Source organism: Macrotis lagotis, chromosome 6 (assembly GCF_037893015.1).
Source record: "Macrotis lagotis isolate mMagLag1 chromosome 6, bilby.v1.9.chrom.fasta, whole genome shotgun sequence".
Taxonomy (NCBI): domain Eukaryota; kingdom Metazoa; phylum Chordata; class Mammalia; order Peramelemorphia; family Peramelidae; genus Macrotis; species Macrotis lagotis.
The window spans coordinates 39,944,267-39,970,653 of NC_133663.1; the positions used below are offsets into that span (position 1 = coordinate 39,944,267).

The window sequence follows — 26,387 nt, forward strand, 5'->3', positions numbered from 1 at the left end:
GACTTGCTCAAACTTAGGCAGGTTTAGTAAAGTAAATAGTAAAGGGTAGATTTGGTCAAATGTTCTCAAGTGACTCCTCCAAGATCACTAGTCAGGAAAGGGGAAGAGGAGAGAAAATTCTTCCACCCAACAAGGATAGAAAAGATGTGTAAAGGTTACTTTGTTGATCCTCCTAACTCTAGGCCCGACTGCATCTTAAACCAATCTGGTTTCAAAAATCTAAGACAAACAGCAGGTTCTGGTTAGTATGAATGTTTAGTCTGAGTCATGGAGCTTTAGCCAATCAGCAAGTATTTACTGTCTCTAGGACCAGTTGCTAGGCTCTGTGTTAAACCCTGTGAATACAAACAGTAACAGTATTTATATAGTGTTTGGATGTTTGCAAAACCCCTTTACAAATGATATTTCATTCTATCTTCACAATTGTGAAAAAATAGGGACTTACTGTCCACATTTTACCCTAAAAGAAACTGACTAAAGCAGAGATTGAAGCAGGATTTGAACTCAGTGTTCCTGATTCCCAAGTCCACTAAGCTATCCACTGTGCTAAGGAGGAAAATGAGGTTCTCCTGGATGCACTAAATTGCAAAGACGTCCTAAAACTGTAAAAGATCCCAGCCCTATATGTCACCGTTCATATGCCTGCACACTCCTCTTGCACAAACCCTCCCCTAATTGTGGGGCTTTGGGTTGGGGGGCTGTTGAACTATTTTAACCCCTGATTAGGGTCAATGTCTTTCTTAGGGATCATGCCCTTTTCTAGTGAGGGACTAGGTGTCTAGAGACCAAGTTTGATATAAATTTTGTTTCTTTTAGCACAGAGCTGTGCGGTTGGAGATCAAAGTGTTGGGTTTCAGTAAAGGGAAAGGGGAAGGAGAGAAAAGAGAAAGGCAGAGAGAATGGGGAGAGAAGAAGGGATGAAAGACAGAAATACAAAATAGAGGATGTGAGAAACACAGGGAAATAGAGACAAGAGGCTGAGAGAGGCAAAGATACAGAAACAGAGAGAGAATGGGGAGAGAGGAAGGGATGAAAGACAGAAATACAAAATAGAGGATGTGAGAAACACAGGGAAATAGAGACAAGAGGCTAAGAGAGGCAAAGAGGCAGAGATGCAGAAACAGAGAGAGAATAAGACCCACAGAAAGCATGTGAAAGAGAGAAGGGAGAAGAAAGGGAGAGAATGAAAGACAGATTCAAATCCGGTCTCAGACACTTACTAATGAGCTAGCCCTGTGGCCTTGGGCAAGTCACTTAACCCCAAGGTCTGGCAAAAACCTAGAAAACAAACAAACAAACAAGAATGTGGATGAGGGGAGAGAGAAAATCAAAGACAGAGCCACAGAAAGAGGATGTGAGAAAAAGTGAGGAAAATGAGAGACAGAGAGAAAGGGGAGGGAGGAAGACGCACAGAAAATGTGAAAGGAGAGAGAATGGAAGACAGAGATAAAAAAGTGAGAAACAGAGAGAGACTGAGAGAGGAAGAGGCGCGGACAGAGACAAGAGAGAGGGGAACGCAGACACTGAGAGAGACAGGCAGAGACGGAGAGACAGAGAGACAAGGGAGACAGAGACAGAGACAGAGGAGAAGGGAAGGGCAGAGACAAGGGAGACAGGCAGAGACGGAGAGACAGAGAGACAAGTGAGACAGAGATAAAGACGGAGAGACAGAGAGACAAGGGAGACAGAGATAAAGACGGAGAGACAGAGAGACAAGGGAGACAGAGATAAAGATGGAGAGACAGAGAGACAAAGGAGACAGAGACAGAGACAGAGGAGAAGGGAAGGGCAGAGACAAGGGAGACAGGCAGAGACGGAGAGACAGAGACAGAGAGACAGGCAGAGACGGAGAGACAGAGAGACAAGGGAGACAGAGACAGAGACAGAGGAGCAGGGAAGCGCAGAGACCAGGGAGACAGAGAACCAGAGAGACAAGGAGGGAGCCTGAGCCCAGAACTCCGAGGCGGAGCCGGAGGCAGGAGGACGCAGCGCGGGGCGGGCGGGGCGGGCGGGGCGGGGGGCAGCGCGGGCGGGGCGGGGGCAGCGCGGGCGGGGCGGGGGCAGCGCGGGCGGGGCGGGGGCAGCGCACGCGCAGGCGCGGTGGGCCTGGGCGGCCGCCCTCGCGCCCCGCTCGCCGCGCCCCGCGCCCCGCCCCCGCCCCCCGCGCCGGGCTTCACTTCCGGCCCGCTGGGCTGTGCTTCCGGGGCATGGCAGGCTCGGCCCCTGGGAGGCCGCTGGCTCGCTCTTCCCCTCCGGAGCCCGCGGGGGGCGGGGGCGCGCGGCTCGGTGTTTGTTTACATGATGTGAGCGGAAAGAGAGACCAATAAAGTTTATTCTGGAGACAAAAGGGAAAAAAAAGCGGGGCGGGGGGGGCGCCGCGGGCCGAGGGAGAAGCCGGGGCGGGGGCGCCGCCGCCACAGAGACGGGCGCGAGCCGACGGGCCGGGGCGGCCGCGGGAGCCGGGCCCGATGCGGGCGGACGGGCGGAGCCGCGGAGCCTGGAGCAGCCGAGCCCGAGCGCAGCGTGAGTCACGGGGCTGCGGGCCGGGCCGGGCCCGGGTGGGGGGGCCCCCTCCCCGGGGGGACCCCTCCGCGGCGGCCGGAGCTCGGGGCGCTCCCTGCGGGGCGGGGCGGGGCGGGCGCCGGGGCTGCCCGGAGCCCTCGGCCCCGCGGAGGGCAGCGGCCCCGGGACGGGGGGCTCGGGGCGCCGCTTGGAGCGGGGACACCCCGCGGCCCTGGTGGGGGTCCGGCCGGGGCTCGGAGCGGGGGGCGCCCGGGCTGGGGGGCCCAGAGGGGGCTGAGAGGGGCCCCACGCTTTCATGTGCCCCGGCGGTTGGCATCCGGCCTCCGGCGCCCAGCCGGGTGACCTTGGGCAAGTCCCCGGACCCCGATGGCCTCCCACCCAGGGCCACCCCGGCGCGTACCCGCACCCGGATGACTCGGGGGGGACAGCGAGACGGACCCCCACTCACTCAGCCCGGGGCCCCTGCTGACTTGGTCTTTGAAAAACAAAAGACAAACTTTGCGATGCCCCAGACCTGGGCCCGGTGCTGAACCCCGAGTTAGAAAGGCTCACTTCCCGGCCTCAGACGACGGCCCGGCGCTTAACGCTGCCTCAGTTTCCTAATCTGTACATGGAGTTGGAGAAGGAAACCGCGCCTACATCTTTGCTGAGAAAATCTCAGATGAGGTCTTGGCCGAGCAACAGCAGGGGGCTACTTGATAGCAAAGTGAATAGAGGGATCTGGAGGACCTGAGTTCAAATTCTACCTCAGATACTCGACGCTGTATAATCCTGGCCAAGTCACTTAACCCCAGTTGCTTCTCACTACAGACAAAAAAAAACCAGAGTAAAAAAAGTAAAACCTGTCCCTCCTCTCAAAGAGCTTACGTTTTAATGGGGAGAGAATACCAAATAAATAAGGATACATTGAAGGTAACCATAGTTTCCCAACTAACCATTGAGGACCTAAGAAAACCTAGAAAAGTTTAGCTACAATCATGAAGAAAGCTAAGGATTTGAAAGTGTATCATCAAGAAGCATTTATTAAGTGTCTTCAATGAGCCATGCGTTGTCCAGGTCATGCCCAGAAAGAGTTCATTTTCAACTTACAAGTTAAGTAAATACCGGCAATAGACTGGATTTAGTTTGTTTGTTGAGGTTTTTTCAAGGCAATGGGGTTAACTGACTTCCTCAAGGTCACACAGGTAGGTAATTAACTGTCTAAGGTCAAATTTGAATTCAGGTCCCCCTGACTCCAGGGCTGGTCCTCTATCCACAGCGCCATCTAGCTGCCCCAAGGCTTAGCATTTAGAGACCAAAAAAGACTGGGTTGCCCACCTCTGGCACATTCATGGTGTGACCTTGCACAAGTCATTTTACTTCTCAGTACTTAAGACAACTCATTAAGAATATAAATTGCAGAAAAGTTGCCAAGCAATTCTTGTTCTTATTTTTAATAAATGCACAAAGGTGTGGGGAAGGGACTGTTGCTTGTAACAGCTAGTGATTCTTAATTGGTTTTGTTTGTTATAAACTCCCCCCTTTGGCAATCTGCCCAAATATATGGATCGCTTCTCAGGATATTTTTTTTTTGCAAGGCAATGGGGTTAAGTGGCTTGCCCAAGGCCACAGGGCTAATCATTATGTGTCTGAGGCTGGATTTGAACTCAGGTACTCCTGACTCGAGGGCAAGTGCTCTATCCACCTAGCAACCCCCCCCCCCCCAGGGTAAGATTTTTAAATGCATGAGATAAAGTAGAATTACAGAGGAGACCAATTATATTGGAATACAGTTAAAAAAAATTTAAAGTCCATAAATGCTAAATGACTTCAAAGTAGAAGAATCAGCAAAGTTCTCTTCAAGGAATCATTTAATGTCAGATTTATGGAGAAGAGAATTTATGACCAAGAAACCTTCTAAAATGCAAAATGGATAATTTTGATTACATTAAATTATAAAGGTTTTGCATGAAGACTACCAGTACAACAAAGATTAGAAGGCAAGCAGAAAGCTGGGAAACAATTTTTACAATCAGTGTTTCTGATAAAGGCTTCATTTCTAAAATACATAGAGAACTGAGTTAAATTTTATAATAATACATATCATTTCCCAGTTGATAAATGGTGAAAGGATATGAACAACAGTTTTTCAAATGAAATTAAAATTATCTGTAGCCATAATGGAAAAAATGCTTTAAGGCATTATTGATTAGAGCAATTCAAATTAAAACAACTCTAAGGTACTACCTTATACCCGTCAAATTGCCAAATATGATAGAAAAGGGAAATGATAAATGTTGACGGGGATATGGGAAAACTGAGACATAATTCTCCATTGGTGAAATTGTGAATTGCTCTAACTATTCTGGAGAACAATTTGGAATTATGCTTAAAGGGCATTCAAACCCTTTGATCCAACAATACCACAACTAGGTTTGTATCTCGAAGGGATCACAAAAAAGAGGAAAAGACCCACATGAACAAGAATATTTATAGCAGTGCTTTTTTGGGTGGGAAAGAATTGGAAATTAAAGGGATGCTTGTCTATTGAGGAATGGCTGAACAAGCTATGGCATATGAATTTAATAGAATATTATTGCTCTATAAGACATGACAAGCAGGCAGATTTCAGAAAAATATGGAAAGATTTACATGAACTGATGCTGAGGGAAAAGAACAGAACTAGAAGAACATTGTACACATTAACACAAACACGGTGTGATGATCAGCTATTGATAGACTTAGCTCTTTTCAGCAATACAGTGATCAAAGATAATTCTAAAAGACCCGTCATAGAAAATGCCATCTACATCCAGAGGAAAAAACTATGAAATCTGAATATAGGTCATAGCATACCTTTATAGAAAAAAATTGTTTTTTGATTTTTCCTTTTCCTAGTTTTTTTTTCCCTTTTATTCTCTCCTTTCACAGTGTGACTAATATGGAAATATATATAACGTAATTGAACATATTTGACCTATATCAGATTACTTCTTGTCCTGAGAAAGGTGGCAGGGAGAAAACTTTACAAAAATGCATGTTGAAAACTATCTTTAAGTGAAAAAGAAAATTTTGAAAAGAAAAAGCTTCCTGAAGGAGAGGGCTCTTTTATTGAGTCTTGAATGGAACTAGAAGTTCCAAGAGGTAGAGATGAGGAAGGAGGAGCCCAGGCAAGGGAAGGAGCCTGGACAAAGGTATGGAGGTAGGAGACAGAATGTTGTGGAAGGGGGTCCATTCCAGGACGGTCAGTGCAAATGTATGGAATGGACAGAACAGCAATTGACTGAGTAGAGCAGGATGATTGATGTCAATAGAGAGAAGAGAATAAAAGTTAGAGATGCAAAATGGATAAGACTTGGCAACTGATTGGATGTGTAGTGGGAGAGACTAGAGTGTCATGGATAGTGTGATGCCCAAAACTGAAATAGGAAAGTTAGGGCGAAAAGATAAGCATGCTCTGTTTTGGACATTTGCTTTTGAGATTTCCATGAGAAGCCAGAGGTCTTATAAGAAAGCTTTTATTTAAAAAAAAAGTTGCTCATTTTTTTAACCTGAGTTTTGTTTCATTACAAGTGCTCATTAGAGCATTTAAGTAACAATTACAGATGAGATATTAGAGATGTCTTGAAATATATTAAAAAATTTAGAACTGAATGTACCTTGGATCATTTATGTCTACTTCATTTCTTTTTTTCTTGATGGTTGGAATAAAGATAGAATGTGTTCTGGATCTCTGATTTCATCTGTCTAGGAAACTCCTTTGCAAGTATTGTGTGGCTTATAGTCTAGGTCATCTGTTCTCATCAAGAGTTTGGGTGAATTGGCCACAGTCACACAGCCAAGTTGTGAGGTGCTTCAACATATGTCTTCTTGACTCTAGGAACCTAAAAAACCTTCATCCTTTATAGGTAATCAACAAGCATTTTATTAAACACCGACTATGTGTCAGTCACTGTTCATACTGTGTAAGTCCTGGGGATACAGAGATGGTCCAAATGTCTAAAGTGAAATAGTTGTTGCCTTCAAGGAACTCACATTCTAATGGAAGAGAAGATAATATCCCTTTATAAGTAAACGTAAAGTTGTTTTAAAAGGGAATGACACTAACAGCTGGGAGAGTCAAGGTTTCGTGTAGAAGATGACATCTGAGTTGAGTCTGAAGGAAATTTCCAGAAGTAGAGTGGAGAACAGAAGTCCATTCCAGGACAGTCGGCGCAAATGTATGGAATGGACAGAATAGGAATTGACCAATCTGGCTGGACTTCAGAAAACAGAGAGAATTCAAATATAAAGCCTGGGAGAGGCAGCAGGGACCCAGGAAATAGAGCAGGGATTGTCTGTCTGTCTGCTTAGCCCTTAAGTAAAGCTATGGGGATAGCATCCTCATGTCCTTTCCTCAAGATAAGAATGTCCCTGTTGCCAGGAAGTATTCTCAGTTACAGCTAATGCTTAGAGAATATTGTAAAACCTAATTGATCTAAAGAATTCTTCTTTTGTAGCTCTGATTCTTTCCTATTAGTATCACTTTAATAATTTAAAAATTTTGTATAATTATTTTTGATGTTTATAAAGTGTTTTGTTTCATAAAGCACTTCATATATGTTAATCTCATTTGATTCTTTCAACAATGGGGCAGCTAGGTGGTACAGTGGATAGAGAACCTGTCCTGGAGTCAGGAGGACCTGAGTTCAATTCTGGCCTTAGATACTTTTTTTTTCAAATTTAAAGCAATGGGGTCAAGTGACTTGGCCAAGGTCACACAGCTAGGCAATTATTAAGTGTCTGAGGCAGAATTTGAACTCAGGTCCTCCTCACTCCAGGGCCAGTGTCCTGTCCACTTCACCACCTAGCTGCCCCCAGCCTTAGATGTTTAATAATTACCTTGCTGTGTGACCTTGGGCAAGTCACTTAACCTCAATGCCTTGCCAAAAAAATGATTCTCAACAAATCTTGAAGGTAGGTATCTATTTATTTGAAAGGAGACAATTTCATTGGATTGTTGATTTTGAAATTATCTAGTCCTCATTTTACAACTGAGAAAACTGGTGTAGAGAGTTTTAACTTAACTACTCAGGCTCATTTAGCTGAGTGGCAGAAGGAGAATATCTATGCAGATCTTATTCTGCATGCTCTAAAAGTGTTTTTTCTCTGGAGTCTCTGTAAATAAATTGCCACGCATGATAGGAGAAATATCATCAACCTGCCACTATGTGACCCTGGACAAGTTTCTTTACCTTGTTTGCCTCAATTTCCTTATCTGTAAAACAAGTTGAAAAAAAAATATGGCAAACTAATCTAGTATCTCTGCCAAGAAAACCCTAAATGGGACTCACAGAGAGTCAGACATAACTAAAAACAACTGAACAAAAATATTACCCTCTCCAGGGATGCCAAGAGGAATTCTCCTTTTAAGTAACAGCAGCCTCTGTACCCTCCTTTCCACTCCTATCAGTATTTTCCTGAGTCAGGGGTCTCTCTTCATTTCACCTCACTGTAGTAATTTTCTAACCATTCTCTTTAACTTTTGGATAGGAGTATGGGAAAGAATTAGACCATCATCTAATAAAATATCTTTACTTTTGAGATAAGGTCACTGAAGCCAGAAAAAGGTAAACTATCCAAAGGTCATCTCTTTTTATACTAATAGTGAGAAATTGTTCATAAGTGTTCATTATGTTATGGATTAGAATTACAGAATAATTTATTCATTCCACAAAAGAGAATCACTGGTCATTGCTGCTCATGTGAACTTTCCTCAGAATGTAAATTATTAGAAATAAGATCTGTTTGCCCATGTTCTTCCCTATAAATCAATCAACCAAGATTTTAAGTACTTTCTAGTACCAAGTGCTGAATTAAGAACTAAATATAAAAGTGAAAAGTTGTCAAAAGTGAATAAGTTCTAATTTATATTTCTGTAACAAGTGATTGGAAAGTCTCTTATTTCTTATCATAATCTCCTTTCAATCTAATTGAGGTCCAGTTAAGATAATTAAGTTCCTCCTGATAATTAAATGGATTAGCATTCAAAAAGGATGTTTAGAATTGACTTACTAAATAGTAAACAAAATAGCTTCTGATCCCATCAGAAGCCCTGGGAGGTTTATATTTGCCCTGAGGGTCTTCTTATACTCTTGTTGAGATGTGTCCCCCATCTCCTCTTCTACCTTTTCCTGGGTGCCCTCCTTATCCTACTCTGAGGGTCTGAAACCTTCTTTGATTGGATGAGGTGATGGGATAAGGAATATTTATGTCAGGTGATCCCACCCATGAGTGAGGGGTCTGACCCTAGGGCTTGATTTGTCCAAGCTACTGAAAGTCTTAGAGAAATAGCATTAAATAAATTTTTGCTCTTTCTTAAGACCAGAATCACAAGTAACATTTATCCTTGATTAGGACAAACTGTGACAAGGTTAACATTTATTTCCATTAGACCAAATTCAACTCATTTCAGGGAGATGCATCTTTCATAAAGTATTAAATGAATATGATATAGTTTGACTAGGACATTTGTAGGAGCTTGGGAGACCAGGAAAGGTTTGCTTCCTGAAGAAGACAGTACTTAAACTTGGAGGAAAAGAGGGATTCTAGGAGGCAGAGGAGTGAATGGAGTAAAGTTCAGTCATGGGAGACAGCAGGTGCAAAGGAATATCCTATGTACAGAATAGAGATAGCTGCTGCATTGTTGAGAGAATCAAATGAAGTATAAGGAGACTGGAAATGTGAGAAGAGGCCAGGCTGGGAAGACATTTCAATGTCAAAGAAGTATATATTAAAGCCTTTCTTTAATCAGTAAGGAGACAGGGAGTTCATATGGTCTAAGAAAGGGAGCCCAATGTGTATCTGAAAGGTGAAAGAGGAAAGGTTTTACCCAGGGGACTTCAGAGAGCATTGATCCCAAACCCCTGCTTTTGCAGGGAGGTGTTAAACTATCTTGCTAGAGGTTACACAGTTTAGAAATGGCTGAGAGAGGATTTGAATCCAAAATACCTTCCTAATACCAACTTCAGTGACCTATCTATTACAACATACTGCCTTTTCAAATAAGCTATCATTTGTTCCAGGTAAGATATGGTAAGATCTGAGCTAGGGTCCTAGTTTTATCATCTCTTTCTAAGTAGTGTGGAGGTAGAAACAAGTTTTGGCAAATGACTATCTAGAGTAAGTATGAGTGAAAAGCTAAGGATGACATCAGAATTGTGAACGTGGGTGACCTGAAGGACGGTGGTGCCCTTAAACAGTAAAAGGGAGGTTTAGAAGAAGTGGATTTTAGAGGAAATTGAGTTCTGTTTATAGGTCACCTATATCACCTCGACTTAGAAATTCATAATGGACATTTAGTAATATAAGAGTATAACTCAGGAGAGAGACTAGGCCTGGAAGTTAGCTCTTTAGTGAATGTTTTCACCAAGAGAGACTCTGGACAAAGAAGAGGATCCAGGATAGAAGTAGAATACAACTAGAATGTGATATGGATGAACAGCTGGCTAAGGGGAGAACCAGCAAGAGCAGTGTCACCAAAACTCAGAAGAGTTTGTCCAAAACAAGAAGGTACTTAATGGGGGCAAGTGTTGCAGAGAGGTTAAGAAGCATGAAGATGGAGATGATTGGTAATGTTGGCAAAAAAGTTTCACCTTAGGGAGGAGGTTGAAAAATTAAATTTCAGGGGTTTGAGAAAAGAGTAAGAAGAGGGGAAGAAATGGAGGCTAAGACTAAGATAGCTTTTTTCAAGTACCTTTTCAGAATAAAGGAGAAGAGATGTTGGAGGATAGCTTGGCAAGGGGAATAATCCGATCAAGTGAGAATTTTTAAAGATTTAGGGTGTGTTTATTGACAGCTGGGAAGATACTGGTACTTAGAGATTGAAGATAAAAGAGGGAGGGGATAATCACAGAACTAATCTGCTAGAGAGAGAGAGATGAGAGGAGATCAGAATGAGGGGTGCTTGTAGAGTGATCGATCCTGGAAAGGAGAAGGAAGAATTCTTCATCAGAGATCAGTGTAAAACAGGGACTGGTAGGACATGTTGTGAAGCAGTTATGAATTGAGATGAAGAGGATAGAGGAGAGAGTCCTTGTTATATTACCTTAATATGAAACAAGAGCCTCAGCTGACTGAGTGGGGATAGAGGGTGTAGTTGGAGACTTGAACAGAGATGACAAGGTTTAGAAAGTTATCTGGAAAGTGGGTTAGAGAATCAAATAGGAAGGGGTAAATGATCATATAAATTCATAGTTTGCTTAGTCAGCATGATTTCATTACTGCTTCCAACTCTGTATAGCAACATGTAGGTAGTGGCATTGGTAGGAGTAGAGGAGACAGATGGTTGGAGTTTTATAAAGTCTGAGTGGCTATAAGACTAAGGGTCTGGGGAATCGAGTAAATGGATATATAAATGCAAACTGATTTACTAAGGAGTGAATGAAGGTTAGTCATGGTGGTAAGTGGAGTTAGAGCCAGTGTGATGGCTTGGTAAAATACTGTTCAGTGGAGAGATTGAAAGTGTAGATGAAGAACAAATTTTATAAGAGTAAAACATTGGGAAGACAAGATCACATGAACTAGTTAAAGAATAAAGGCATGTCAGTGATGTACCTTTGGTAGTTGGCAAAATGAAGAGCCTTTCCTTCTCTATGTTGACACATAGGTGGAAAGATGAGAAGGCCATGGAGTAGAACAGGTTGAAAAATAGGGAGATGAGGCTATTAGAGGGAAAAAACATGCATGCTGAAGTCTCTTGGCATGAGCACAGGTATTGGAATGGAGGGGTGCACCCGGATCTGGATAGAGTGATAAATTTTGGATAGCATGAACCTTTAACTTGGAAAAGTTGCAAAAGTGATGGTGATACTGTGAAGGGGAAGGCAAGGAGAATTCTGACCCCCATCAAGACCAGTGACTTGAAGCTGGAAATACGTGACCAATTTTCAAGTGGTAGAAAGAAATGCTAGCTCTGGGATGAAGTATCATCAGGGAGGAGCAACATCTCAGTGAAGGCCAGAACAGGAAAGAGCTTGAGAGGAAGATGAGGGAAAAATACTTAATTATAGAATGAGGGTTACAGAAGGCACAGTGGAAGGGCAAATATGGAATTAGTCATTGAAATAGTAATATTGTTGTCCATGGGGAAGAGAGTGTACAACAGGAGATTAGACAGGAATTCTGAAATCACAGATTTGTCAAGTGTGAGAGTAACCAGGGATGGATAAGACTTTGCTAACTATTGGGGAAATGAGTTCAAACAGAGAAGTTCTATAAGGGGAGGTAGGTAAATAAAACATTCTTTCTCTAATCTCATTTCATGATGTACTCACATATTAATGACCCATTTAAACTTTTTTTTTAATCCCTCTTCAAATCTCCCATGGCTCTCCTTCCCCATCAGTTCAACTGAGCACTTTACCACATCTTTATCAATCAACCAATCATTGAAAAGGTAGTCACCAAGACATCCTTTTTCTCCATGCCTCATAAACTATCACCCATATTTGCCCCCCCCCCCCCCATTAACCCTTGTCTCATATATAGAGATAGCCCTTCTTACCACAGTGAATTCTTCTGCATATATAAGGGATCCTCAGCAGATTGTTTCCTCTTTCATTCCCACTCTTGATTATCTTCAGTTTTCCTTATCCTTATGTATGCTTCCCTACTGCCTACAAATAAGTCCAAACATTTGGGCATCTCCTGTTCTCAAGAAACCCTTACTTGATCCATCCCTACGCCATATTTCTTCTCTTTTTTATGAATAAACTTCTTGAGAAGACTACTGATAATCAGTGCCTCTACTTCCTCTCATTGTCTTTTCAAATCTCTGCAGTCTGAATTTCAACCTTGTCATTCAGCTGAATGGCAAATTCTCTTTGTTACCAAAGTCTGGCTTTTTCTCAACCCTCATCCTTCTTGATCTCTCTTCCACCTTTATTTTTTTTTTGGCAAGTTAGTGGGATTAAGTAACATTCCCAAGGTCACACAGCTAGGTAATTATTAAGTGTCTGAAGCCAGATTTGAAGTCAGGTCCTCCTGACTTTCTTCAATCTTTAATCTCTTGATCACCCTCTTTTCCTTGATATCTTCTCTTTAGGTTTTTGTGACAACTTTATCTTAGCTCTCTTCCTGTCTGAATACTCCTTAAGAATCTCCTTTGCTTGGTTATCATCCAGACCAAACTCATAAAGTTGGATTGTTCTTCCCCTCCCCTCTAATAACATTCCACCATCTCCTGCACACCGCCAGCATTTTGTCTTAGACATTCTTCTTTTTATGTATTATTTCATTTGGTGATTTCATCAACTCCCGTGGTTTCAGTGATTATTTCTGTGCTAATGATTCTTAGATCTACCTTTTCAGCCCCCTCTCAGCCTTTGAACTCACATCTCCAGTTGCCTATTAGATATCTCAAACTCTGTAGAAATCTTAAACTCTACATACCCCAAATTGAAATAATTATCATTTCTCCCCAAACCCTTTTCCCCTCTTCTGAACTTCCCTGGCATTGTTGGAGGGTACCACCATCTGGTTACTTACGTTCGCAACCTAGGTGTCATCCTGGACTCCTCGCTTTTACCCCCCATATCTAATCTATTGGAAGTCCTTTTGATTTTACCATCCTAACATCTCTTATATATGACCCCTTCTCTCCTCTGACTTTACCACCATCCTGGTGCAAACTTTCTTTATTTCATGCTTGGACTATTGCCACAGCTTAGTCACTGCTTCAAGTCTTTTCCCACTCCAAACTATCCTCCACTCAACTGTCAAATTAATCTTTCTTAAACATAGATCTAAGCATGTCAACCTCTTCCTCCCCCCATTCAGTAAGTTCCTGTGACTCTATGTCAACTCTAGATTCAAATATAACATCCTCTGTTTGGTATTCAAAGTCCTTTATAGCCTGGACACCTCCTATCTTTCCAATCCTATATTCTACTCCCCACTTACACTCTGCAGTCTAATGACATTGCCCTCCTTGCTATAACTCACAGGACACACCATCTCCATATTCAGGGCATTTTCACTGGTTGATCCCCATGCCCAGACTACTCTTCTTCCCTAGCTTCACCACTTGGCTTCCTTTGCTTCTTTCCAGTCCCCAGGAATTCGTTCTATGAGAAGTGTTTCCTGTTCCCCTTTAATACTAGGACCTTCTCTTTATTTATTATCTCCAGATTGTTCAGTTTATAACTTCTTGAGAATAAGGAGGTTTTTTTGGGGGCACACAGTAGTTGCTTATCAAATGATCATTGATTGACTGAAGAATCAATCATATTAAATCATATTACCTGAGCAAATTTCAAAGCCTCAGCATTACCACTTTTTTCATTCCTTAATAAGGTTCAAAAATGAGGAAAGGAGGGGCAGCTAAGTGGAGCAGTGGATAGAGCACTGGCCCTGGAGTCAGGAGGACCTGAGTTCAAATCTGGCCTCAGACACTTAATAATTACCTAGGTGTGTGACCTTGGGCAAGTCACTTAACCCAGTTGCCTTGCCAAAAACAAAAAAAATGGCAAGATGATTACATAGATGGGTCTTTAATTGGGCCTCCCAAATCAGTGAAATCAGATTTGTCAACCAAAAGAAGGGAAATGTTCAGAATTGAGGATTCTTTATTACAAGAAAACAGACATAGATGAGTGGATGGTGAACTGGTCTTGGTACCAGAAAAACCTGATTTCAGTTTGGTACCAGAAAAACCTGTGTGACCCTGGGCAAGCCAGACAAGTCAAATATAGCAGAGAAATCAGATTAAAATGTAATTGAGAAATATTTAACAAAATAAAATGCAATAAAGCATAGATAATGTTAATGTGTAGTTTTCTAAGTCAATATGCAGCCCAGAGGAATCTTTATATTTTACTTATTGTCCCTGTTTCATTTGAAGTTTGACACTACAGCTCTTTAAGCTTATTTGTTGTAGAAAAAGTGCTAACTTGCATTGGTAAAGGGAGTTTTCTCATGGGAAATTCCATATAGCAGTGAAATAACAAGTCTCATACCTCTCCTTTATCTTAATTTGAAGACTGTATACATGGTCACCAAAATAAAAAGGGAAGAACAGTAGTCCAGAGGCAGAACTCAAGAGTAGCTGGAACTCAAGAAAAGCAGATTTTTGGGGATGAATTCTCTGGGTTGTATCAGCTTCAGGGGGAAAAAATCTTGATATTAATTATCCTACTTTGTTTACAGTGTGCTGAGATTTTGTAAAATGACAGCTGCTTCAAGCAAACTTAATTTTTTTCATATTAGCAGTAGTTTTACTTTAATGAGAAAAGTATTGCTTTATTGAAATATCTTGGAAGTTAGGTTCTTTGATTAATGAAAAATTCTGATAGAATTATATTTTGAAGCACATTTACATTTCTGTCAAAGTAGTATAAGAATTTGGACAGAAAGTTTTAGATTGGTTGTTATATAATGCTGTTTTGTTCAGTTTCTTTTTCTTTCTATTTACATGACTGTACATAATATCTAATGATTATAGCATGTATATTATTTTCCTGTTTCAGTTTACTTCACACTGCATCAGTTCTCCCCATGATTCTCTGAATTCTTCATATTCATCATGTCTGATTGTACAGTAATATTCCATTATAATTTAACCATATTCTTATATATAAATCTAGTTTTCTGCCACTGCAAAGAGTACTGCTATAAATATTTTGATATATAGAGAGAGAGAGAGAGAGAGAGAACGAATGAACCTTTCTGGTCCTTACCAAAGTTGTTATATTTTCTTCTAATGAAAAGCCTTCCTTTATATTGGGTCAGCTTCTTTAATTATTATACTGTTACAACTAAAATAAAAATTTCCAAGTGTATATGCATGTATGTGTGGTATATCTAGATATATTTTTATATACATACATATGTATAGATATAAAATTATCTCTGTCTCTGTGTGTGTGCCGCCGCCCCCCCCCCCCCCCCCCCCCCCCCCGCATTTGAGAATCACAACAATCCTGTGTGGCAGTTTCTCTATGAATTATTATCCTCACTTTATAGATGAGTTAACTGAGGTTCAATATTGTCAAGTTACTTTCCCAGTGGGCACACAGCAAGTAAGGAAGAGGCTGAATTTGAATCTAGGGTTTCTCAACCCTGTACCTGAGATTCATTGAAGAGGACTAACTGAGAAATAACTCCAGGATGCTCAGAGGGCTTTGAGGATTTGTTGAGTTAGTCTAGAAGTAGAATCATTTTGTTTTCTGGTCCAGTGATCTACATTAATCTCTTCATTGTTTTAAGTAGGAATTATTGCCTACCAACATGAAATTCTATAATTCAGATATTCCATGTTTGCTTAAAACTTCTCACAATAAAGTTGCAAATTCTGTTCTTCTAAAGAAATCTCTAATGCAGAAAGAATATGATAGATGCTTAACTATAAAATACTTAACTATTTTTGTTGGCCATCATGATCAATGTTGAATGCTTCTTATAAATAGGTATAGTTCTAAATAATTTTTACAACATGCTCTTACTACGGAGAGAAGTAATAGTTGATAGATTTGGAGTAAAAAAGACTTCTGTTCAAGCCCCAGCTCTGAAATGTTTTAGCCCCTGGGAGCAGTCCTATATGCCTCAATTTCTTAGGATTTATCTTCTAAGTCAGAGGAGGTTTGGTTATATGTTAGTGAGTGTTCTGCCAGTGGTGGGAGTTTCCTAAGCTAACAAAAGCACAAATTCTTAGTATTCTGTGTTTTCAGGATATAGCTCAATTCAGATTTCACAGAAGCAGTTATCTGAATAATTTAAAATAATTGTGAACTAGAATCAAGATTTCCAATAAGAAGAATTTATGTGTAACTTGAGATCCATAGCTAAATGTGGCTATGTTATTTGGGAGAAGGAAAAGAGATCTTAAAGCTAGAAAGGAGTATTCGCTTTGAAAAGGACCCTTCCCATGTATCCAGCTTCCTCTCCATTTAAAAAAAAATGCCTCCCTTGTAACAAATAAGTGGTCCAGCAAACAAATCCGTGTCAGAAAATGATGTGTACTTTGTGAACCTTGAATCCATCACCTTTCTGTTATAAGATGGGTAGCACATTTCATCATCAGTCTTCTGGTATTGTGATTTGTCATTGCATTGATCAGAATTAAATCTTTCAGAGTCCTTTGTGTTGCCATCATAGGAATCACAATAAACATTAAATGCATATCATATGCCAGATATTATGTTAAGTGCTGTAGACACAAACAAGAAAAAAAAAGGAAGAGTTCCTGACCTCAAGAACCTTAAATCTGATGGGGGGGAGAAAATACACAAAAGAAAACTGGAAAAGGTGAAGTGGAGGAGGTGTCTGGCATGAGGTGAGATGATGGGGAAGACAAAACCAAGTAATGCAGTAGGTAGGAGATGAAGATGTAACCAAGCCTCTCTGACTTCTTTAAAAGGAGACTTCCCTTTCAAGGGCATCTTTCTGACTTCAGCAAAGAGCTGAACTCCAGAATACCTCTCACCAGGGATTTCAAGAGCTTTGAGGACCCTTGCATGAAATTTCATAAAGTTACTAACATTCAAAAAGCAGGAAAGGCTTCTGATCTGAAGTTCTAGTACTTTTCCTGGTCTTCTCATTTATAACTATTGAAAATAATTCATCTGCTTTAACAAAGTAAAGCAATCATTGCAAGCTAATTGCTATTATTGTCAGAAGCAATAGACTTTTCATAGTATCATTTAAGGTACTACTAAGGCAGCAGTTACTCTGTTAGGATCTGAGCATACAAAGACTTTTAGGAAAGTATATGCCAAGGACTGTCCATTTTGCAGGACTTGATAACATGGCATTATATTATTTAGAATAGATTGTTGCCTTTAGCTAGTATCTTTTCTTCCCATAAGCCAGTGTGGTCTCCTCTCAGATTTACCTTCTATCAATTCTGTATTTATTCTGTATGTTGTGAATTATTTGTTTTTTCCAATTAGAGTGACTTCTTGAGAGCAAGGACTATTTTGGCATGTAAGGATACTTAGTAAATGCTTGTAAATTAATTGAGTAGATATACTTTCAAACGTCTTGGCAATCTTTGCAACTGCTGTTGCTGTTTTATGTAATAAGATTCTAGAATATATTGTCAGCTATAATGTAGCATTACAAGGAAAACCATGAAAGACAAATTGAAATCAACATGTAAAACCAAACTCTACATAATAGTGAAAATTGGATAGCTATAGAATGTAGGACTGAAATATTGGCATTTATTTGTTAAGGTAGTCATATTTAAATGACTTTCCTATAAGCTACTTGTACTCTGTTAGGGGCATACAAAAACCTAGTGTTAGTTGCTTGCTCCTTATCATTTTTTTTTCTTATCTGTTCTTTTCCTCTTCCTCTTCTACACCCTTCTTCCCCTCTATTACCATAGGTTTTTTGTACCTCTTAGTGTAATGAGATTTGTCCCATTCAATCAATCCCCTCCCTCCTCCCGTCTCTTTCCTGTCCCCCTTTTTAGGGAGGTAGTGTTTATCTGTTCTTTTAAGAGCATCAAAAAGCTTTGGCCCTACTTTCACAGTGGATGCAGTTACAGTGTTAAACAGCATTTTCCAAGCAGGTTCTATACCCTTTGAGAATTGTAAAACTAGTTTCAGATGGCATCAATCCTTTTGAGAAATTCACAGTGCCAAAGAGACTTTGTCTTCTCCATTGGAAGAGGATGCTTGGTTAAGGAGGAAGTTTACATTCCAATCCGCTTCAGTTGGTATGAGACTGCAAATTCCTTAAAAAAAATTTTTTTGAGCATCTTTTTTTGACCATATCTACATGTGTAAACTTAAGCACAGCCAAACCTTTCATTATAGCTTCCCCATAGCCAAGTACCCACTGGCATGGTTTAGCTGTTCATGCTAAAGTTGTTTCATGCACAAAAAAATAGCTTTTCACATAAGACATTAGAAATTAGCTCTAAACACTGGAAAATCTATGTGGCAATCTGGCGTTATATGTCCTTTTAATGTTTTCAAAGCATTTCCCCCAATTATAACCTCTAAGAAAGGTAGTATAAGCATTATTATCCACTTTTGTCAGATGTAGAAACTTAAGACTCAGGGATGTGAATGTGATTAGCCCATAATCACTCACCTAGTAAGTGACAGAGCTAGGATATGAATCACATCTCCTCCATAACTTAATTTTTTGTATACCACATTGCTACAGTTATTCATTTGCCAAGTTTACTGATATTCATGATTTGTTTCTATATTATCAAATTGTCATTTGGTCCCTATTCTGTAGAAATCTAGGAGTGTAAATTTGGATCATAAGTAAAGGAGAAATGAAATGTAAGGTGTAGTAATAAATGGATAGGACTTTTTTGGTATGTGAACTGACACGTGGAAAGCCTTTTTAGTGTGAGAACAGTCTAATCTTGGAACCACAAAGCCATTAGCAGATGTCTTCTGGAACTTTGCCATCCATGTAGAGTCTGTTTTGTACTCTTCTTTACTAATCACAATTTTTTCATATAGCGTTCTTCACATAACCATAGAGTATGAGAGTGTACTTTAATAGAATTTACTTTTAGTAGAATTTTGCAACTTCCCAAAGCTTAGTTTTACTCATCCTGTGGTGTTTCCAGCCTTGAAGTCTCATTTGAACACCTTGATTGACTCATTTGTATTCCAACTTCTTGTTGTATTGTTTATCACTAACCCAATTGAGGTGTTAACTGCATGTCACTTATAATTAACTGTGCTTCATTCATTTCCACCAAATCAGTGAAATCAGAGACATTAGCCTTTGCTTGTCATTACAAAGCTGTTGTCTGTATGTTGGTAATTTTTTTCCATGTCCTCCATCCCCATCAGTTTAGCTGAGTCAAAAATCCTTTCCCTTGCTGTTTGTCCATGTCCTCTCATTCTTATCTGTCTGCCCTTCCACAGTTCATATCCTCTTTTGCTCTCCAGAAACCCTGATGTAGTGTTAACATGCTCTTCTTCATCTTAGATACTCTTCATCATAATTTTCCATCTGATAACTCAAAAAACCTGAGGCCTCTCCAGAAGACATTGCTTTCCTGATCACTCTTTCCAATACAGGTCAGTTTACTGAAGCTTTTGTTTTCTCACTGGTTTGTTCCTTTTTGTTCTCCCAATCTATCATCACTGCTATTGCTTTATTTTTCTCTTTTCCAAAGGTCTTTATTTGGATTGACTGATTCAATGATATGTAGTCTTCCACAAGGCTTAGATGATGCCTACTTGAACCAGGACTTTGCTTAACACAAACTCTCCCTACCTATCCACAGTTATTAGCACTTTGTCTCTGTCTCTCTCTTTCTCTGTTTCTCTGATTCTCTCTCTCTCTCTCTCTCTCTGATTCTTATTTGAGGGTAGTTATGTGGTACTGTGAATAGAGCACTGACCTTGGAGTTAGGAAGACCTGAGTTCAAGTCAGGCCTCAGACACTTGACTAACTTACTAGCTGTTTGACCTCAAGCAAATTGCTTAATCCCAATTGCCTCCTATCCAGGGCCATCTCCAGTCGACCTGATTCACACTGAACCCAGATGACTCTGGAGGAGAAAGTGAGGCTGGTGACTTAGCACACCCCCCCAAATCCAGTTCACTTGATTGTTGTGGCATCACCTCCCTGATTTCTGTTCTTCTCTGAGAAAAAAGGACAAACACATATCATCAGATTCATATTTACATTTGTATATATTATATACTCCTCCTCCCAGTGTGAGGTAAGCTTCTTGAAGGGGAAAGGCTTTTGTTTTTATCTTTGTACCTATCCCCAGTGCTTAGTAGCAACCCTTATCACCTCTCACCTGGACTACTGAAACAATCTTGTAACCAGCCTCTGTGTCTCAATTTATTCCTTACTTCAGTTCATCCTCTGCAGAACTGCCAAGTATTGGACTAACCATACCACAGTTCTGCTCAGTGGCTCTTTCTTGCCTCAAGGACTATTAATGACCTCATTCCTAATGATTTTGTCTACGTTCCTTTATCCTCATAAACGCCACTACATTACACTGCATTATTCATTTGCTTTAACTGTCCAGTATGTATGTACAAATAAACTATGGCTTAAACATCCAACTGCATGTCAAAATCTGAAGTATAGGTAGTCTTTATCCATTTAGCTTTGTATGGAGAGTTGGGCCAAACTCTTTCTAATGAACCTCATTTAGGAGACCTTCAGTATTTTGCAATCAGCACAATGTCATCTTCAACAGGAACATATGGAAGACCTCACCAATTATAGGAAATTTCTTTTCCATTTGGATCTGTACTGGATATTTTCCATGATGCTGACAATGTTCTTTTGGTGAGCATAATTTCTTTTTTATTGGTTGGTTAACATTAATAACCAGAGCTGATTCATAAATGATTACTACTTTGGCATCCAGTCATTTCCTTTTTATTCAAATATAATTGATTTAATTTATTGTGATATTTTCCTGGTGTTCAATATGCTTCATATCTCCTGACTTTTATTGAATAAAATTCATATCTCAGACAACCAATATGCTTAACCCCTAACTTCATTAAAACTCCAGTCTTTTGAATCATGAGTTACTTGCAAAATATCTCAACCTGGATATCTCAAAAGCACATCAAAATCAGCATGTTCAAAAACTGAAATCATTTTCTTTCCTCTAAAACTTTCCAATTTAGCAAACATCACCAATTCTGACAGTAGCTCTACTATATTTCTATTTACTTAAATTGAATTCCACAGTCATACTTGACTCTTTGCTCTCCCTCACCTCCAGCTTCCAATCAGTTACCAAGTCTTCTAGAATCTGTTTCCATAGAATTCTTGTATCTCTCCCCTTCTTTCCACTCACACTGCCCTCATTCACATCCTCATCATCTCTACCAGTACTAAAATTCACTTCTAAATGATCTCTTTGCCACTTGTTTCTTGATTTACTCTTAAATTCTCTATTCAGTAGCTGAAATAACCTGATCAGTCTGGGTTGACCACATTAGAACCCATTTGAAAACCTGCTGTGACTGTTGCCTAAAGAATAAAGGAGAAATTCTTAAACTTGAAGTGAGTCTTCAGGAACTTACCTCTCCATCCCTCTCTCACATTGTTCCACACTCAGTGATTCAATCATACTGGATTATCAGTTTGTTCCTATGTCCTTTGTGACTATTGTTCATTTACACAAATTGTGACCAGAAAACCTGAGGGTCTTCCTTTCCCAGATTGATTTTTTAATTTTTTTTGACTAGGTAAAAGAGGCCATTCTTTACCTCATTTCTTACCTAGCCTTAATCATTGAGTGGGCATTGCCTCATACAACTTGAGACCTGGGAAAGACCTTAGCTTAAAAAGGTCAAGGTCTCTGGGGCCATTTATATTGCCCCTGGACCCAGATGGCTCTGGAGGAGAAAGTGAGACTGGTGACTTTGGACAGCCCCCCCCATCTGATTTTCTTGTATGTCATGGTATCTCATTCCTAATATTTTGGTCCTCTTCAAGAATAAAGGACAAACAGCAGTCCCCATACCTCCAATGCCTTTCCTCCTTATCTTTGCTTTTCAGACTATCTTCTTTAATGACTTAGCCTCAATGCCATTTCCTTCTTGAAGGCTTCCCTATTTCTCCCTTCCCCTGTCAGCTAATAGCATATTCTTTCCATCTTCAAAATTTTTTTAGTACTGAGATTTCAATTTAATCCTCTTCACTCCCTATCCTATGCTACATTTGAATTATATGCATTTGTATTGTTTGTTCATGGTGAGATATGTTTGTGAGATGGGTGGAGAAATGGATGAGTGCACGACTTGTAATCAGGAAGTCTTGGGATTCGTTCCCTTCTAATTGACACTAAATCATGTGTTTAATCTATTTGTTCCTCAGTTTCCTCACCTCTAAAATGAGAGAATTAGATTTTATGTCCTTCCAATTCTGAATCTGTGATACTTGTACCTGTACTCTTATGGGCAAGGATTGTTTCATTTTTGTCTCTCATTCCTTAGTGCTTGGTTCAGTACCTCACTCAAGATAGACACTTAAAAATATTTTGTTGAGTTAAGTTGCCAGCATCACTTTTATTGACTGGAGACCCAGTTTGTTATCAGGAACTCTCTTATCTCCCTAATTATTAAGATCTTACTCCCTTTTTTGACAGTTGTAGAATTTTGGAACTAGAGAACATCAACTCCCTCATTTTACAGATCATAAAAATTCAGTGACTTGCCCAAGTTGTCATTGTTAGCACATAGCAGAGCCAAAAGTAGAACCCTAGCCTAGTGGTCATCCCATTGTATCACCTTGAGGTACCATCATGCTAATCATGACTTATGAAGAGATTCATGGAGGACCTCTTCCATGACATGGCCTCACATTTGCTGACCAAGAACTTAAGAGCTTTGCTATGCAGTTATGATTAACATAGCTCTTGGTGAATTCACTGTTAACCATCTGGCTTTGTGGCATCATAAAGAATGATAGCTGCCTTATTGTGGTGGAAAGTTTTCATGTGGTCTTCTGATACATATAAGGGGAGAGCACATACAGTTACCAGTGGATGCTTGGAACTACCCTTCAGGGTTCTGAGAAAAGACCATATGTTTGCTAGTATCTTTTGAGATACTTCCCCTGTCAGAGGACAGAAGCAAGTAGTTATTAAAGAATTAGTGTCTATAACATATTAAACCACTTCCTGCTACAGCCTGCCTACACTTCCTCTTATAACTTGAACCAAATCCTTTGCTTGGACTGGAAATTCAAAGAAGAAAAATCAAGGTGGCTGTAAGAATGAGACATTATTTTTCCAGTCGAGTTTCCAGTCTTGTAATTTTTTTCTTCCAGTAGGAAGTTTGGACTCCATTGTTTTCACTTTGCTTCTCTGGCAATTGACTAGGATTACTTTCAGAAAACAACTTTTTAAATACTACTGTCACATATTTTTCTCCTTTGGAGATGCCTTTTTTTCTTTTTTAAATTCAATTATATTTTATTTTTAAGTTCTATTTTCTTTCTTCCATCCTTTACTTTCCATTTAAGAAAGCAAAAAAACAGGAAAGCAAAAAAACAGTTAGAAGCATTTGTAGTCAAGAAAAAAACTTCATCTAGAACCATTACCAATTTTTCTGATCTTTGACTTGCTACTGGACCTGAATGGCTCTGGAGGAGAGAGTGATGCTGATGACTCTACATAGCTCTGCCTTAAATCCAAAAACTTGCAAGTCAAAACATAACCTTCCTGATATCATTGGTCCTCCAAAAATTGTTTTCAATCCTACTATGAGTCTTTCACCTCACTATCAGGAGAGGGGGGTAGCCTGTTTAAGCATGAATCCTTTTAGAATTGTAGTTGGTCTTTGTGTTGACAGAAGTTCCCAAGTCTTTCAAAATTATTTGTCTTTACATTATTATGTTATAAATCATTTTCCTTATTCTGCTCACTTGAATTATATCACTTCATAGAAGTCTTTCCAGATTTCTCTAAAACCTTCTCCTTCATTATTTTTTATAGTATGGTAATAGTCCATCACATTCACATGCAATAACTGGTTCAGCCATTTCCCAATTGAAAGGCCTTAAAGTTTTTAATTCTTTGCCTCCACAAAAAAAAAATGGTTGCTATAAATATTTTTGTACTTAAGGGTATTTTTCCTCTTTCTTGGATCTTTGATCTATAGACTTGTAGTACTGCTCAAGCAAGAGTAGGCATAATTTAGTACTGGAGCATAGTTAGTTGCAAATTGTTTTCCAGAATGACTGGAGCAGTTCAGAGGTCCACCAGAAGTTCATCAATGTACCTATTTTCCTGTAACCCCTTCAGCATTTGTAATTTCCTTTTTTTTGATCACCTTTCCAGTCTGATAGGTATCAGGTAGAATCTCCCAAGTTGTTTTGAAATGCATTTTTCACCTTCTTAGTACTTTAGAGTATTATTTATTATTTATATGGCTACTGATACTGTATTTCTACCTCTGAGAACTTCCTTTTCATATTTTTTGATCATTTACAATTGGGAAATGACCTTTTTAAAAATAATTTGAATCAATTCCATATATATCTTAGAAATTGTCTTTATCATAGTACTAGTACTTACCCTTCCCTTTCCCTCCTCCCAGTTTTCCTACCCCCTCTCTTCTAATTTAAGCTGTATTGATTTTATTTGCACAAAATTTTTGATTTATTTCGTCTAAATTGCTTATTTTACCTCCCCTTGAATGTCTCTCACTTGTTTGGTCATGAACTCTTTTCCTATTTATAGAAAGGCAATTTCTTCCTTGCTTTTCTCATTTATTTATTTGTTTGTTATATCATCTTCTATGTCTAAATTATATCTACATCCTGTCTTAGTATATAGTGTGAGATGTTGATTTAAATCTAGTTTCTGCCAGACTGCTTTCCATTTTTCTCAATAGTTTTTTACTTTCCAGTCTCTTGTCTTTTCTCTATTGAGTGACTGCTTGCTAAGGAGAATGTTGCCACAATGGGCAGATTTCCTTCTAAGAAGCTCTATCTGAAGGGAAGGTTTCTAAGGATTTTAAGTTTCTGTAGTAAGGAACTAATTAGAAAATGGGTACACTGAAAAGTGGCAAAGCTACAGACCATCTTCATTCCTTTTTTTAAATATAGCCTCCCTCTAAATTAAAAACATCTAACTTGTTACATACAAACATCCTGAAGGATGTTGGACTTGTTCTCCTTGAAGTCCTAAAGTTAGGCAAATTGTTGTTCCCTGAGAGCCTGTGTTCCTTAGTAAGAGTGACAAGACTTATTTTGTATAACACTATGTTCCTTTATTGGGCAGTCATTGGCCAGTTTAGCCAAAGGGAGTTAGTTATTCTTGGCATTCTGTTTTTCAAAAACAGTGACCTAGAAATGAACTAATAATGAAATGAAGCACATTGTAAGTTGGAGGAAAGGATAAGGATGGATGTATTCTTTTTCATCTTTTTTTAATTTATTTTTTTATTCTAATTTTGTACAAATTTTTTTTTTACATTAATAAAATATTCTTGTTTACAAGTACACAAAATACCCCTCCTCCCCCATGAATATAGATAGACTTGCTTGGGCGAAAAAAGTAAAGGGGAAAGAAAAAAATTAAAATAAAAATAATAGTAATAATTGTAGGTATGGCCAGGTGGTACAATGGACGAAGCACCAGCCCTGGAGCCATGAGCACCTGAGTCCATATCCAGCCTCGTAAACCCAACAATCACCCAGCCGTGTGACATGCAAGCCACCCGATCCCCACTGCCCTGCAAAAACCAAAAAAAAGAAAGAAAGAAAAGACCCAAAATAAAATAAAATAGTAATAATAGTAGGGGTGGCTGGGTGGCAGACAGAGCATTGGCCCTTGAGCCAGGAGCACCTGGGTCTGAATCAGGCCCCACACCCAAAGATCACCCCACTATGTGGCCCCAGGCAGGCCATCCAGCCCCACTTGCAGCTTGGTGTTCTGGCACCCTCACCCAAATAATAATAACAAAAAATGTGCTTGAGTCTTTGTTCCAACACCAACAACTCTGTCATGGGTGGATCTCATTCTTTATGATAAGTCCATCACAAAAGTTATTTCCTTATTTTTCCACCGTTGCTATTGCTGATCGCAACTCCCTCCTTTCTTATTTCTCCACTACCATGTACTCTATTTTCTCTCTCCTTTCACTCTGAATTTGCTGTAGGGTTGCTGAGTGGCACAGCAGACAGATCCCTGGTCCTGGGGCCAAGAAGCCCTGAGCCCCCCATACCACCCCTTAGGCCCAGAATCCACCTGGCCCTACAGTCCTGGGCAGGCCATCCAATCCCAGCCCCTTGCAAGATGTAAAAAAGAAAATGTGTTATATCTGACCACTCTTCCCCCATGGTCCATCCTCTCCTCCTTTATTCACATCCCCACCCCTTCCCCCTGCTCCCCCCTCCTTCTTAATCCAGATGTCTATACCCCATTGAGTATA

General features: G+C 39.9%; 1 protein-coding gene across 2 annotated transcripts in view; it reads left to right on the forward strand.

Annotated features, from left to right (window-relative positions):
- The first annotated feature begins 2,427 nt into the window (after positions 1 to 2,427).
- PIK3CA (phosphatidylinositol-4,5-bisphosphate 3-kinase catalytic subunit alpha) overlaps positions 2,428 to 26,387 on the forward strand; it is a 94,760-nt gene continuing 70,800 nt past the window's right edge. The window contains exon 1 of one of the 2 annotated variants that reach the window (XM_074190972.1): positions 2,428 to 2,523. The gene's annotated coding sequence lies outside the window, so the exon portion shown is untranslated. The remainder of the gene's footprint in view (positions 2,524 to 26,387) is intronic. The other variant, XM_074190971.1, reaches the window with a different exon arrangement.